Consider the following 15114-nt stretch of genomic DNA (forward strand, 5'->3'; position numbering starts at 1 on the left):
GCATTGAACTGCTTTAGGGACTCCAGCTCCGGATTTTTCCCTCGGGGTTTACTCCCGAAGCCTTCTCCGTGTGTGTATAGCAGCAAGGCAGTGGAGGTTTGAGATCAGAGTTTCCTGCTCCCAGGTGAGCTGTACTACAGCTGACGAGACCCATCTGCCCAAAGTGACTGGTTTTAAGGCACCAGTAACCCCCCTTTGCCACCTCACCTGTCGGTAGAAATAGCTCCACCAGGTTTAGTAGCTAAGCCGCACATGAAGACCAGGAGCTTGTCTTGGTTGTCAGAGGCTATTTGAGTTGCATGCATTGGGAGCATTTAATAGGTAGTGGGGGCTTGACCCCGTTACCACCCCCAGCTGTAACAACCTTAAGGAAGCAGAGTTGTATAAGGGCTGGTTTATCTACTAAGATCTCAGTTGTTATACACACCTATATGTTAGGCTTCTTGGAAATGCAACAGTCATCAGCATTGCAAATTCCTTGGAACACTGTAAAACTGCTGGCATGTTGTCACATTAGTATTAGCTCATTTTTAATAACACAGTACGTGTCTATCCTTTGGGCATACATATTGTGCCTTGTGTATTAGGAGTGGCAAAGAAGATAAACAAAAGCCAAAATAGATTTATTACCAAAGTACATATATGCCACCGTATATTATCCTGAGATGTATTTTCTTGCAGGCATTCACAGTAGCACAAAGAAATACAACAGAATCAATGAAAAACAACACACAAGGCTGACAATCAATATGTAAAGGAGGACAGACTATGAAAATGCAAAAAAACCATAAAGATAACAAATATACAATTAAATAATTAATAGCTCAAAATTCAAAATAAATGTATTAACAAAGTACATATATGGCACCACATACAAGCCTGAGAGTTGTTTTCCCATGGGAATACTCATTAATTCCAAGAAACACAACAGAATCACTGAAAGACCGCACCCAACAGGATGGACAAACAGCCAATGTGCAAAAGACAACAAACTGAAAAGTACAAAGGTAATGAAAATAAATAATAATAAAATATAATAAGCAATAAATATCATGAATATGAGGGGAAGAGTCCTTGAAAGTGAGTCCACAGATTATGAGAACAGTTTAGTGATAGGGTAAGTGAAGATGAGTGAAGTTATCCTCTCTGGTTCAAAAGCCTGATTGTTGATGGTAATAATTGTTTCTGAACCTGGTGACATTGGCCCTGAGGCTCCTGTACCTTCTTCCAGGTGGCAGGAGCAAGAAAAGAGCAGGACGTGTGTGGTGGGGTTCTCGATGTTCGAGGCTGCTTTCCAGCGACAACCCTCTGAGTAGATGTGTTTAATAGTGGGGAGGACTTCACTCATGATGGACTGGGACATACCCACTTCTTATTGTAGGAATTTCCATTTAAGGGCATTGGTGTTTCCATACTTGGCCATGTTGCAACCAGTCGATATTCTCTGCACCACAAGTCTATAGAAGTTTGTCAAAGTTTTAGATCTCATGCTAAATTTTGCAAACTTCAAAGGAAGTAGAGGTGCTGTCAAGCTTTATTGCACAAGTATAAAGCAAACAGAGCAGAGGCCTAAGCACGCAGCCTTGTTGTGAGCCTGTGCTGATGGAGATAGTGGAGTACATGTTGTTGCCAATCCAAACTGACTGAGTTCTGCAACTGAGGAAATTGAGGATCCAATTGTGCAAGGAGTTATTGTGGCCAAGGTCTTGAAGCTTATTGATTAGTTTTGAGGGGATGATAGTATTGAATGCCAAGATGTCGTCATTAAAGAGCATCCTGGTGTATGCGTCTTTGCAGTGTAGATGTTCCAGAGTTGAGTGAAGAGCCAATGAAATGACATCCGCTGTGAACCTGTCATGCCGGTAGACAAATTGGAGCAGATCTAAGTTGCTTATCAGGCAGGAATTAATATATTTCATCACCAGTCTTTCAAAGCATTTCATCACAGTGGATGCAAGTGCTACTGGACATTAGTCATTGAGGTAGGTTACTGTGATTGAAGCCTGCTTGAAGCAGGTGGGTACCTCAGACTGCTGAATTGAGAGGTTAAAGATTCCAGCCAGTAGATCAGCACTCGGCCAGGTACCCTGTCTGGGCCGAATGCTTTCTGTGGGGTTCACCCTCCTGAAGGATGCTCTCACATCAACCTCAGAGACTGAAATCATTTGCTTGTAGGCATTCACAGTAGATAAAAGAAATACAATGGAAACAATGAAAAACTCCACTCAAAGACTAACAAATAGCCAATGTTCAAAAGATAATCTGTGCCAATACAAAAAATAGATGAATAGATAGATAAATAAATAGATAATACTGAGAACATGAGTACTTAAAAGTGAGCCTGATGGTGGAAGGGTAATACCTATTCCTGAAGCTGGTGGTATGGGACCTCGTTCCTGATTGCAGCAGTGAGAAGAGAACATGTTGGGTGTCCTTGATGATGGATACTGGTTTCTTGAGACAGTGCTTGTTGTAGATGCACTCACTGGTGGAGGACTTGTACTGTAAAGTGAATCACAAGTATAAGGGCTAAAGCAGTTGGACTTTACAAGGATCAGGGTTTGAAAATCCTTCCACTGCTCTGCCTTGTTGTGTTTTAAGTATTTAGGCCGTCACAATCACCTACACAATGGCTTTGAAAAACCTTTTGTGGCTCCAATGCAACAGCCACTTGAGAGATACAAGCCCTTAAGTAGCGAAGATTATTTAAAACTGATGGAAAAGCTTGCATAAGGGCTGAAAGCACTGCGGGAAATGGTGTTCACTAGGCACTGAAACTATAACCGCAGGTAATGAAAACTTGGTGAACTGGTTTTTCTGCATCATATCAAAGGCACCACTAACTGAAACAGACTAGGCTTCTCTCTCCCGTTCGCTGTCCGTTCTGCTGGGCATTTCTTAGATTTTCTGTTTTTTGTTCTGCAAAATATTCAGCATCTGACAAATTATCTTTCTGAAAGAATTTCAGCAAATCTGTCTTATTGTTTACAACTGACAGTGAAATGAATTACAACATGTCCTGTATGCTCAGAGACACAGAATGTAGATGCTGGAATCTGGAGCAGAAACCATCCTGAAATGCATCTGGTGCTCCTGGTGTGACCTCCTCTACACCAGTGAGACCCAATGGAGACTGGGGACTCGTTCAATAAGTATATTGGCTCCATCCACTGCAACAAGAAGGCATTTCTGCTAGCTACACATCTCAATTCTACTTCCTACTCCCATACTGACATGCTTGTCTCCCACCATGATGAGGCCAGATGCAGGTTGGAGGACCTGCCCATCACCTTACTCTGGTTCCCTGCCTCCTTCCCTTTATTCCATGACCTACTCTCCTCTCCGATCACATTGTACTTCAGCCGTTTGTCTCTTCCAAGTTTCACCTCCCAGCTTCTCACATCATTCCCTTTCATCCCCCACCCCCCACCTCCTCCAGCCACCCACCTTCCCCCTCTCACCTGGATTCATCTGTCACCTAAAATACATACAAAATGCTGGAGGAACTCAACAGGTCAGGCAGCATCTATGGAAATCAATAAACAGTTGACGATTTGGGCTGAGAACCTTCTTCAGGATTGGAAAAGAAAGGGGAAGATGCCAGAATAAAAAGGTGGGGGGAGAGGGAGGATGACAGCTAGAAAGTGTTAGGTGGAGCCAGGAGGGTAGGAAAGGAAAGGGGCTGGGGAGGAAGAAATCTGGTATGAGAGGACAGTGGACTGTCGGAGAAAGAGAAGAAGAAGAGGATCCATGGGCAGTGATAGGCAGGTGAGAAGAAAAGGTAAGTAGCCAGAGTGAGGCATAGAGAAAGAGGGGAGGGGGAGGGAAGATAATTTTTACCAAAAGGAGAAATCAATATTCATGTCATCAGGTTGAAGTCTAGTGAGACGAAATGTAAGTTGTTGCTCGCCACCCTGAGGGTAGCCTCATCTCGGCACAAGCGGATGCCAAGGACCAACATGTCAGAAGAGGAATGGGAATCAGAATCTATCACCTGTCAGCTTGTAATCAAGTCAAGTCAAGTCACTTTTTATTGTCATTTCGACCATAACTGCTAGTACTGTACACAGTAAAATCGAGACAAGGTTTTTCAGGACCATGGTGCTACATGAAACAGTACAAAACAACTAGACTGAACTACGTGAAAACAACACAGAAAAAAAAAACTACACTAGACTACAGACCTACCCAAGACTGCATAAAGTGCACAAAACAGTGCAGGCATTACAATAAATAATAAACAGGACAATAGGAAAAGGTGTCAGGTCAGGTGCTGGGTATTGAGGAGTCTGATAACTTGGGGGAAGAAACTGTTACATAGTCTGGTTGTGAGAGCCCAAATGCTCCGGTGCCTTTTCCCAGATGGCAGGAGGGAGAAGAGTTTGTATGAGGAGTGCGTGGGGTCCTTCATAATGCTGTTTGCTTGGCGGATGCAGCATGTAGTGTAAATGTCTGTAATGGCGGGAAGAGAGACTCCGATGATCTTCTCAACTGACCTCACTATCCGCTGCAGGGTCTTGCGATCAGAGATGATGCAATTTCCGTACCAGGCAGTGATGCAACTGCTCAGGAAGCTCTCAATACAACCCCTGTAGAATGTGATAAGGATGGGCTGTGGGAGATCGACTTTCCTCAGCCTTTGCAGAACATTAGAGATGCTGCTGGGTTTTCGGTGCTATGGAGCTGGTGTTGAGGGATCAGGTGAGATTCTCCACCAGGTGAACACCAAGAAATTTGGTGCTCTTAATGATCTCTACCAAGGAGCCATTGATGTTCAGCGGAGAGTGGTCGCTCTGTGCCCTCCTGAAGTCAACAACCATCTCATTTGTTTTGTTTTGTTCACATTCAGAGACAGGTTGTTGGCTTTGCACCAGTCCATTAGTCACTGCACCTCCTCTCTGTAAGCTGACTCATTGTTCTTGCTGATACAGTCGTGTCATCAGTGAACTTGATGACATGTTTCGATCTGTGTGTTGCAGCACAGTCATGTCAGCAGAGTGAACAGCAGTGGACTGAGCACGCAGCCCTGGGGGGCCCCTGTGCTCAGTGTGATGGTGTTGATCCTGCTCCCGATCCAGACTGACTGAGGTCTCCCAGTCAGGAAGTCTAGGATCCAGTTGCAGAGGGAGGTGGTCAGGCCCAGTAAGCTCAGCTTTCCAATCAGTTTCTGAGGGATGACTGTTGAATGCTGAACTGAAGTCTATGATCAGCATTCGAATGTATGTGTCTTTTTTGTCCAGGTGGGTTAGGGCCAGGTGGAGGGTGGTGGCAATGGTGTCATCTGTTGAGCAGTTGGTACTGTACGCAAACTGCAGGGGGTCCAGTGAGGGGGGCAGCAGGGTCTTGATGTGCCTCATGTCGAGCCTCTCGAAACACTTCATGATGATGGATGTGAGTGCAGTAGATGGATGTAGTCCAGGACACTGAAGACTTCTTTGGCACAGGGACAATGGTGGTGGTCTTGAAGCACGTTGTCAACTTTATTCCTTTTCATCCTGATAAAAAGTCTCTTCCCAAAAGATCATTGTTCATTCTCCTCCATAGATGCTGCCTGACCTGCTGGGTTACTCCAACATTTTGTGTGTGATGTAGAGTTTCAACACAAAACATTGACAGTTCTCTTCCTCCCACACATGTCACTCAAATCACTGAGTTCCTCTGGCAGATTTTTTTATGCCTCTTCCAGTTGTCAAAAATTAAATGAAGCTTCCAAATATTTGTATTCTCATTTTATTGAAAAAAAGTCAACCAATCTTGGTTATAGAACTCTTCCTCAATGTTAGATGTATATTTCAAATTTTTACCATATCTAGTTTAAAATAAAAAATGATTGATGTAAAAGTTGAAGGTCAACAGATTGATCCTGATCAATTGTTTAATACACCTTTTTTGGCATCAATTTTCCTAACTCTTAAACATGAGGGTTTATACAACTCATTGCCTTTCCCCAAGGTAGCAGTGGATTATATAATCCCTTGTTGTTAAGAACCTTTAAAACCAGTGACCTTAAATGGATTTGACCATGGTTTTCCAGGTGCAGCTCTTGTTTGCTGTTCACTTGCCATTTTATGTTTGTGTAATAACAATGTATTGGACCATACCAGGTTTGGAGATAAAGGGCTTTGCCCAGTCCCACCTGTCAGACGTCACAGCTGTAATGGCCTGAGCTCAATCCTAATCTCAGACAGTGCCTTTGTATAGTTTGGTAAGCAATATTGTAAAATGCATGACATTAGATATTAAAGTGCATTAGATTATTTGTAAAATATGAGGGGTGATTGATAACTTCGTGGCCAATGGTAGAAGGAGTCAATTTTAGAAAACCTAGCACATTTATTTTTCAACATAGTCCCCTCCTACATTTACACACTTAGTCCAGCAGTCATGGAGCATACGGATTTTGGACCTCCAGAAAGTGTCCACAGCATGGGTGATTGATAAGTTTGTGGCCTAAGGTAGAAGGAGATGAGTTATACAGCTCTCGTTACATGTACATGCAAGTCAACTCTTTGAGTGATTAATAACTCATCTCCTTTTACCTTAGGCCATGAACCTATCAATCACTCCTGATGAGTTATTAACTGATGAGTTTATTAATTATTGTACTGTCTTGCACTGTTTTGTGCACTTTATGTAGTCCTGTGTAGGTTTGAAGTCTAATGTAGTTTTGTGTTGTTTCATGTAGCACCAGGATCCTCCTGGAGGAACGTTGTCTTGTTTTTACTGTGTACTGTACCAGCAGATTATGGTTGAAATGACAATAAAAGCGACTTGACTTGACTTCGGATGTTGGAATCCAGAGCAAAAAGCATGGTGAAAGGTTCTGTTGTAGCATCTCAACCTGAAATATTGACTTTGTTTTCTTCCATAGATGCTGCCTGACCCTCTGTGTTCCTCCAGCAGTTTGCCTTTTCCTCAATGTTGCCTTCAAATATTTTCATTGTCTACAAATCATGTCTATACCTTCGTGACAAATATTTTGCATGATTGCAATTTTCTTTTATGCAAAATTTTGATTGAGCTTTTTCAGTAATATTAACTTTGAGAAACACTGATGCAAATTGTGTAACAAATGAAAACAATCCCATTGCAGAAGACAACGGTTGTCACTTTGCAAAGCAAATTATACAAAGTTTCCATTGTGCACATGAAGTTGGGGAACACCTTATCCTGGATTTTAGATAAGGTCATCTGACATGTGCTAATATAAACGTGAGAAGAATAAATGTTATTTTATTTTAACTTCTGCTTAACAAAGTGAGATTTCAGTATCAGAAGAGATTTTGTAGAAACTGGAAATTCAGAGTAACAGACACAATATGCTGTCATGATAAAGGGGCTCTGCCCAAAACATCTACTCTTTATTCCTTTCCATAGATGTTTCCTGACCTGCTGTTTTCCTCCAGCATTTTGTATGAGATTTCTGCAAGAAGGTCAGACTATTACCAGCAAGAAAACTGCATCAAAATCACGATGCTCGCTGCCTTGGGGATTAATTTTCTGTAAGTGACAATGGAGTTGTTAGAGCAGCTTTTGGGTTTAATGCATTGACATTTAGCAAATGTCTTTGGCCACTATTCTTCAGGACTAAATATACGACTCGCACACGAGAATTTATGACTCGTAAATTGTAGATTTAATTTGGAGTACAGCTCTGAACAATGGGTTCCTTAAAACTGTGAATCCCAAACCAGACAACGTTGATTAAAATTCATTTGGATGTCTGTGGTATGGATGCAAATCAGGAGGTGTGAAGTTTGTGTACAAGGAAAGCATTGTAGATACATTGTAAATATGGAATTGTCCTTTGATGTTTAGCATATAAAACATTGAGCCCCACTTTGGGCCAACCAGACCATTCCACCAAAAGTTTCTCCATATGATGCCTGCTGTACCTTGTTTTGTCAAATAAAGGGGCTGCTTTTATATTTGCCAGTAATTTTCTCCGGTGACTTCATTCACACAACATTTAGTGTCCAGAATGGGATACCTTCATGCATCCCATCAGGTGGCCAGTGATCTTAGCAGTTTAAGTGGGTGCGTATTTTTCAAGTCAGTACTCGCACTTGGATCTGTTTGGGTTGGTGATAATGGTAACATGAGGTATCACGAACATAGAGATCTATACTTGTAGATATAAAAGTAGTGTGTTTGTGTGCAAGTGTGATAATGTAAAAGATGAATCTTAGTGTGTTAATTTGGTGTGACAGAGTCACTAGTTGTGAAGGGTTGTTATTAAAGTTTTGGGACATCAGTGGAACTGTGCTTACTTGTTCTGGGGGCTGCATTTCAGGATACAGATTTTTGCAAGTATGAGTGTGTGCACGCGCGCACATTGGTGTAACAGTTAGATTCAAGGGAATACAGCAGTGACAGATTGCAGAGTACCTACTCTGCAGTTTTGAGTTTGTGTCATTTAGCTAATACCCATCATTTATATTTTGCGCAGTGTGGGAATTAGTGTGCAGATATTTCAGGGAGAGGTTTTGCCCAGACATATCTGTCAGGATGACACCTATTGAGATCAGGCAACGACGGATTGAGAACCCTGATGATCTGAGCCAGCCCGTGACTCTGATTACAACCATTCATGAGCCGTCCACCCCTGGGGAGAAATAGAGCATTTTGTCAGAACTGTCCTCACTTAAAGACACAAGTGAGAATTTGGAATTCTGGTGCAAGCTCAGGGAAATGGTTAAAATTCACCAGATGCACCCTGAAGATATACAGATGCTGGTAAAGCTGAAATGCCTGAGGAATACGTGGGACAGGATGGTCCGGGGTTGCAGGATGGTACCTGGACAACTACCGGGAGCACTAGCAATGAAGAAAGATATCGCTCTTTTAAAGGGGAAGTGAGGCAGCGACTGGGGTGAGGTGAGAATTACTGGGGAACGATAATGGCAGTGAATCAAAGAGCTAATGAGACAGCCATGGATTAAGCAGAACGTAAATACTGTGGATAATCCAGTGAGGGACGACCCAGTCTTAGTCTGACGGTATTTGACAATCAGCTTCATGCCCTGCCTGGTAACTGTAAGGGGAATGAGGAAGGTAATGGGTCTATTCAATTACTACTGTAGTTTCATGCCAAGGTTCTCGGCACTAGTGGCCCTGATACACACCTTGATTAAAGGAGGGTATTACAACGCAGTAGTGGTGCATGACCATGGAGACACAAGAAGTCCAGTGCCACATTATTCATCAAAACAGACTCCCTTTGCAAGCAGGACTTCCCTGCTGTGTAACAGCTTTAGACTGCACCGCGCGGGCAGTGCGACTAAGTGAACAAGTTGTAATGATGGGACAGCTCATACTGCACACACACACACCATACCATTGTAGAGCTCCTGGACACAACGAGGCTGAGGGCAGTCACCGACAGCAAAAGGGCAGCTTGGGAGGCAGTCCTCTTCCCCAAAGACGTGTCAGTAATGATAGTTAGAGATACTGGAATGAATCCAGCGAGCACTATACTAACAGAGGGTGAGGCAAGTGAGTGCCAAATGGAAACAGAGCAGGAAGAAGATACTGATGTGAAGGAACCACCCCTGGAAGGGCAAGCAGAGGAGGTTTTTATAGATGGGTCTCAGAAGTACATAGATGGGAAGCGACTCACTGGGTAGGCCGTGGCGAAGGGAACAGGTGAAGAATTAGCTCCAGGAGCACTGGCAGGAGGTTGCTCTGCTCAGGTGGTGGAACTGGCGTATCGGATAGAAGCACTGAGCTACAGTGACGGCAGACATGTAAATATACTGTATATTCAAGCAGCCGATATGCCTTTGTATAGGCTGGTACAGGATTATCTGATGGCATGGGCTCGATGAGGATTTGTAATCTCGACAGGGCCAGGTATTCGACACAGGCGCCTAATACAACAACTGCTGGAAGCAGCGAGCCTGCCAGCAGAGGTGGCAGTGATGAAAGTAAGAGCTCCCCAGCAAGGGGAGAGTAGGGAGCAGAAAGGCAATGAGTACGAAGAAGGCAGCAGAGGAACAAGAGGCAGTTGAAATTGGAAGTGTGCAGGAAGAAAAGACTGAAGCCAATTTAGTAAAATTGCATGAAGATGTGGAGGCAGGAGAGAAGGAGGTATGGAGGAGAAAGGGAGCAAAGGAGGGACCAGATGGGAGCTGGACACATGGGGAGGAAGGAGTCACGAAGGAGCCCCACTATGTAATAGGCAGATACTACTGTAGTTATACCATAGGGTGATGCATCAGGGAAGGCAGAGCATGATCTCAACCCTCCGGCTGGACTGGTGGTGGCCAGGGATGGGCGGGGATGTTGAGAAATTCAGTCGCCTTTGTATCATTTGTGCCCAGCATAACCCGGTAAGGGCATAAAGCTACAGCTGGCAAACCAGCCACTGCCAAGGGGACCCTGGGAAAACATCCAGATAGACTTCATGGGTCCCCTGCCAAAAAGGAGGGTAAAAGCTACTCTTTAGTAAATATGGATCACTTCATTCTTTGGGTAGAAGCTTTCCCAGCAAGGGACCGCACCGACAACAACGCTGCACGGATTCTAGTTTATGAAATCTTCCCAGTGTGGGGGACTCCAGTTCGGCTGGACTGGGATCAGGGAGCACATTTCATAGGGAAGGCGATGAAGGAAATCGTCAGGGATTCGGCGACGGTTCCACGTACCTACTACCCTCAGAGTTCAGGAATGGTAGAAAGGATGAACCGGACAATCAAGAACACCTTAGGCAAGACTATAGCTGAGACGGGAAAGACATGGGTTGATGTATTACCAGGAATCCTGATGAGATTGCGAGCAACCCCAAACTACACGTGTGGTTTCAGCCTCTATGAATTATTGATGGGGTGAGAAATGCAACTCCCTTATGGGGTAATTATGGGTTGTGGTGGACCTGGGGCTTACTGGGATAGAATGACACAGTATGTGAAAGGCACTTTTAACCAACTTAGTATTGAAGGACCAAACAAATCAATAACAGTACTTTGCTGATCTGACAGAGCTGGAGGGAAAGGAGATAGTCCTCCCACAGCCGGGTGACCAAGTCATGTTGAGGGTGCTGCCTGAAAGGGCAGGGTTTGCTCCCAGATGGATAGGGCCACAGATGGTACTTTAACAAGTGAAACTTTCGTTTGTGTGCAGACTCGACAGGACAGCCAATGGAAGCACTGGACTCAGGTTAAACCATACAACTCACCTTCTGGTTGCTCCCACAGACGGAGCGGGGGATCAAGTGTCCCCAGTAACTATGTAATTGCAGGGAACATAAGAGATGAACTCCAGCTGGCCACACCAGACCTGACAACAGTGATGGAAACACACCCACAGCAAACACAAAGGCAGAAAACACTAAGAACATGACAGAAAGCCTTAAATAGCATGCTATAGTGTAATGGAAATGGTACTCTGTAATGAAGGCTGGTTGCTGAAAGTAGATGATTAATTGAACATCATGGAACAGAAAAGATATTGGGGAAACTAGATTGTGGGGGATTAGAGCACAGACAGCAAGTTCCACAACTTTCATGGCATTTCAGACTGAGAAAGATCACACTCGGCTGACACCCGCAGCCTGAAATGGGAGTGAATACAAATGAGCCGGACACCCTCAGTGGCTCGGAGCCAGGTATCGACTGAACAGTTCGGAAGGGAGTGCCACCAGGGTGAGGTCCTTGCTTTCATTCAAATAGAGACCACCCCAACCCCCTCCTATACACCAATGAGAGGGCCTGTGAGCCTGATGCACTTACCTTGCTGGTGCTCCTAGAATGAGAGCGTTTTAGCTACCAGAGAATGAAGGAGTGAAGACGAGGAATGGTGATTAAGCTACAATCGGCCAGCAGGGGAAGAGCCAACAGGCATACAAATGAAGCTGCATTTTTAAAGACTGTTGTTCAAATTTCTGGAACAATCTCTCTGCTTAGCACTTTGTCGATAGTGATCAGGGATGATAGGGTAGATGTTACTGGGGGAATTTTGAGGCAGGGCATTTCTGTTGCTCTATTTGAATAAATCCTTCTTTCCTGATACAAATTTATTTTTGTCCTGGAGAGCCAAGAGGAGGGATTGTTGGAGCAATTTTTTTGGGTTAAGCACATATACGTTTAGCAAATGACTTTGGCCACCTGTCTTCAAATCTGATTATAAACTGTGGATTTAATTTGGAGAGCAGCTCTGAACAATGGGATCCTAAAAGCCATGAATCCCAGACCAGACAATGCTGATTAAAATTCATTTGAATATCTGTGGTGTGAGTGTGAATCGGCAGCTGTGAAGTTCGTGTGTGGTTTCAAAGAAAGCATTGTAGATACAATGTAGGTATGAGATTGTCGTTTGATGTTTAGCACATAAAATATCAAGCCCCACATTGGGCCAGCCTAACCTTTCCACTGAAAGCTTCTCCATATGCTATTTGTTGAATCTTGTTTTGTCAAATAAGCGGGCTGCTTTTATATCTAGCAGTACTTTTCTCCTGTGATTTCATTTACGCAACAACAGAGGCACAGAAAAATAAAAGGATCACTTGGAAGAGTCAATGCACTGAAGCGTTGTTCAGCAGGTGTCTTGTTTTTTGTATTGAGTAAACCAGCTATGATAGCTTGCCAGGTGCCGGCTATGATAATCTATTAGGTGACAAGTGCAATGCAATGAGTCTGACTGGGGAAGCTTGCCCAGTAACTACCTCACAGGCTTGACAGGACAACGTCTTGGTCCAATGGCTAGGAGGTACAGGATGGTTGGAAACCTGGCTTTGTTGCACTGGCTTCTGTCTCTCACACACACACACACACAAATACCCATCAAACATGAATTCTGACACATTACCTTCTCCATTCACTTTACCTTGCTTCCCACTCACCCTTGCACACTTCATAGAACATAGGACATTGCAGCACAGTACAGGCCCTTCAGCCTTGATGGTGTTGAGATCTGCACCTTAGGTCCCCCACCATCAGGTTTGAAACAGTTATTACCTTACAAATATCAAGTTCCTTTTTTTAAAAAATCATTTTATTAATTTTAAACAAACATAAATGAAACATGAATACAAAATGTTTGAGAGAATGTAATTAATAGTTTAAATAGACATTCATACAATAATAAAAATATATAACCTCCCAAACTCATAGCATTGATGAACAAAGAAATAAAAAGAGAAAAAAAAGAGAAGAAAAAAAAACACTAACCAACATGGGCCATTGAATAATGTTAAGTACATATATAATAGTGCCAATAACTCCGAACCTCCATCCAAATAATTAAGGATAATATAAGTAAGGTTTAGGAAAAGACAATTCAACTCATATGAAAATGTTGAATAAATGGTCTCCAAGTTTCTTCAAATTTAACTGAAGGGTCAAAAACAACACTTCTAATTTTTTCTAAGCTCAAACAAGAAATGGTTTGAGAAAAACACTGAAATATAGTTGGAGGATTAAATTCTTTCCAATTTAATAGAATAGATCTTCTAGCCATTAGTGTAACAAATTCAATCATTCGTCGAGATGAAGAGGGTAAACAACTATTATCCACCATTGGTAAACCAAATATTGCAGTAAAAGGATGTGGTTGGATATTAATATTCAAAACTCTTGAAATAATACTGAAAATATCTTTCCAGTAATTTTGTAAACAAGGGCAAGACCAAAACATATGGGTTAATGAGGCAACATCAAAATGATATCTGTCACAGGTTGAATTAACATAAGAATAAAATCAAGCAAGTTTATCCTTAGACATTTGAGCTCTATGTACAACCTTAAATTGTATTGGAGCATGTTTAGCACAAATAGAGGACGAATTAACTAATAGTAACATTTTCTCCCATTGCTCAGTGGATATAAGACAATGAAGTTCTTCTTCCCATTCCTTCTTAATTTTTTCTGATACATCTGGCTGTATATTCATAATCATATTATAAATGACAGCTACTAAGCCCTTTTGACAAGGATTCGGAGCTAAAATTCTTTCCGTAATGCCCAATGGATCTAGTTTCGGAAAAGACTGTAACTCATTATACAAATAATTTCTAACGTGCAAATATCTAAAAAAATGAGTTTTAGGTAAATTATATTTATTAGATAACTGTTCAAAGGACATAACGCTATCATCTAAAAACAAATCACGAAAACATGTTATACCTTTTGTTTTCCATAAAAAAATGGTTTGATCCATAAAGGAAGGCCGAAAAAAATAATTAGATACTATAGGGCATGATAGAATAAACTTATTCAAACCAAAAAATTTACGAAATTGAAACCAGATTCGCAATGTGTATTTGACTATAGGATTAGTTATTTGTTTATTCAATTTAGATAAAGAAAAAGGAAGTGAAGATCCTAAGATTGAAAACAATGAAAAGTCTTGTACAGATTTACATTCCAAATTTACCCATTGTGGGCAGGCAGCTGTAGTCAATTCTTGTGTCCAAAATATTAAATATCGTATATTAACTGCCCAACAATAAAATCTCAAGTTTGGCAAAGCCAAACTACCTTCCTTCTTAGGCTTCTGTAAATATTTTTTGCCTAGTCTAGGATTTTTATTCTGCCAAAGATAAGAAGATATTTTGGAGTCAATAATATCAAAAAAAGATTTAGGAATAAAAATTGGTAATGCTTGAAAATATCAAGTTCCTGAACTAGCATAAATAACTTCAATCACCACTACTCTGAAGTTACTCTATAACCTACAGACTCACTTTTAAGGACTCACCACAAACTCATGTTCTCAGTATTATTTTTTAATTGCAGTTTGTCTTCACTTGCAAATTGGTTGCTTGTCTGCCTGTATATAGTTTTTCGTAAATTCTATTGTATTTCTTATTTTCCAGTGAGGAAGAAAATTTAAAGCATTATTACTGATTAGGGACCATAAGGTTAAGCCATTTCTGCCAAGACAGCAGGACTGTCTGTTCTTGGTAAATTGCCAACTAATTGCCAACATACCTAGCTGTATGCAACTGACTCGCATGCTTGTTTGACTTTAGGAAGGATGGGGTATCTTGTTTTTCTTTGAAATCATTGTTCCGTAATCTGCCCTAACATTGCAGGTAGAGTAACTTTTAAGCTGATTGGTGCTTTGGGTTAACGCCTAGAACATGCTGTGAAACTTCTCTATTCTATTTGTGCGATT

Source organism: Hypanus sabinus, chromosome 21 (assembly GCF_030144855.1).
Source record: "Hypanus sabinus isolate sHypSab1 chromosome 21, sHypSab1.hap1, whole genome shotgun sequence".
Classification (NCBI taxonomy): Eukaryota; Metazoa; Chordata; class Chondrichthyes; order Myliobatiformes; family Dasyatidae; genus Hypanus; species Hypanus sabinus.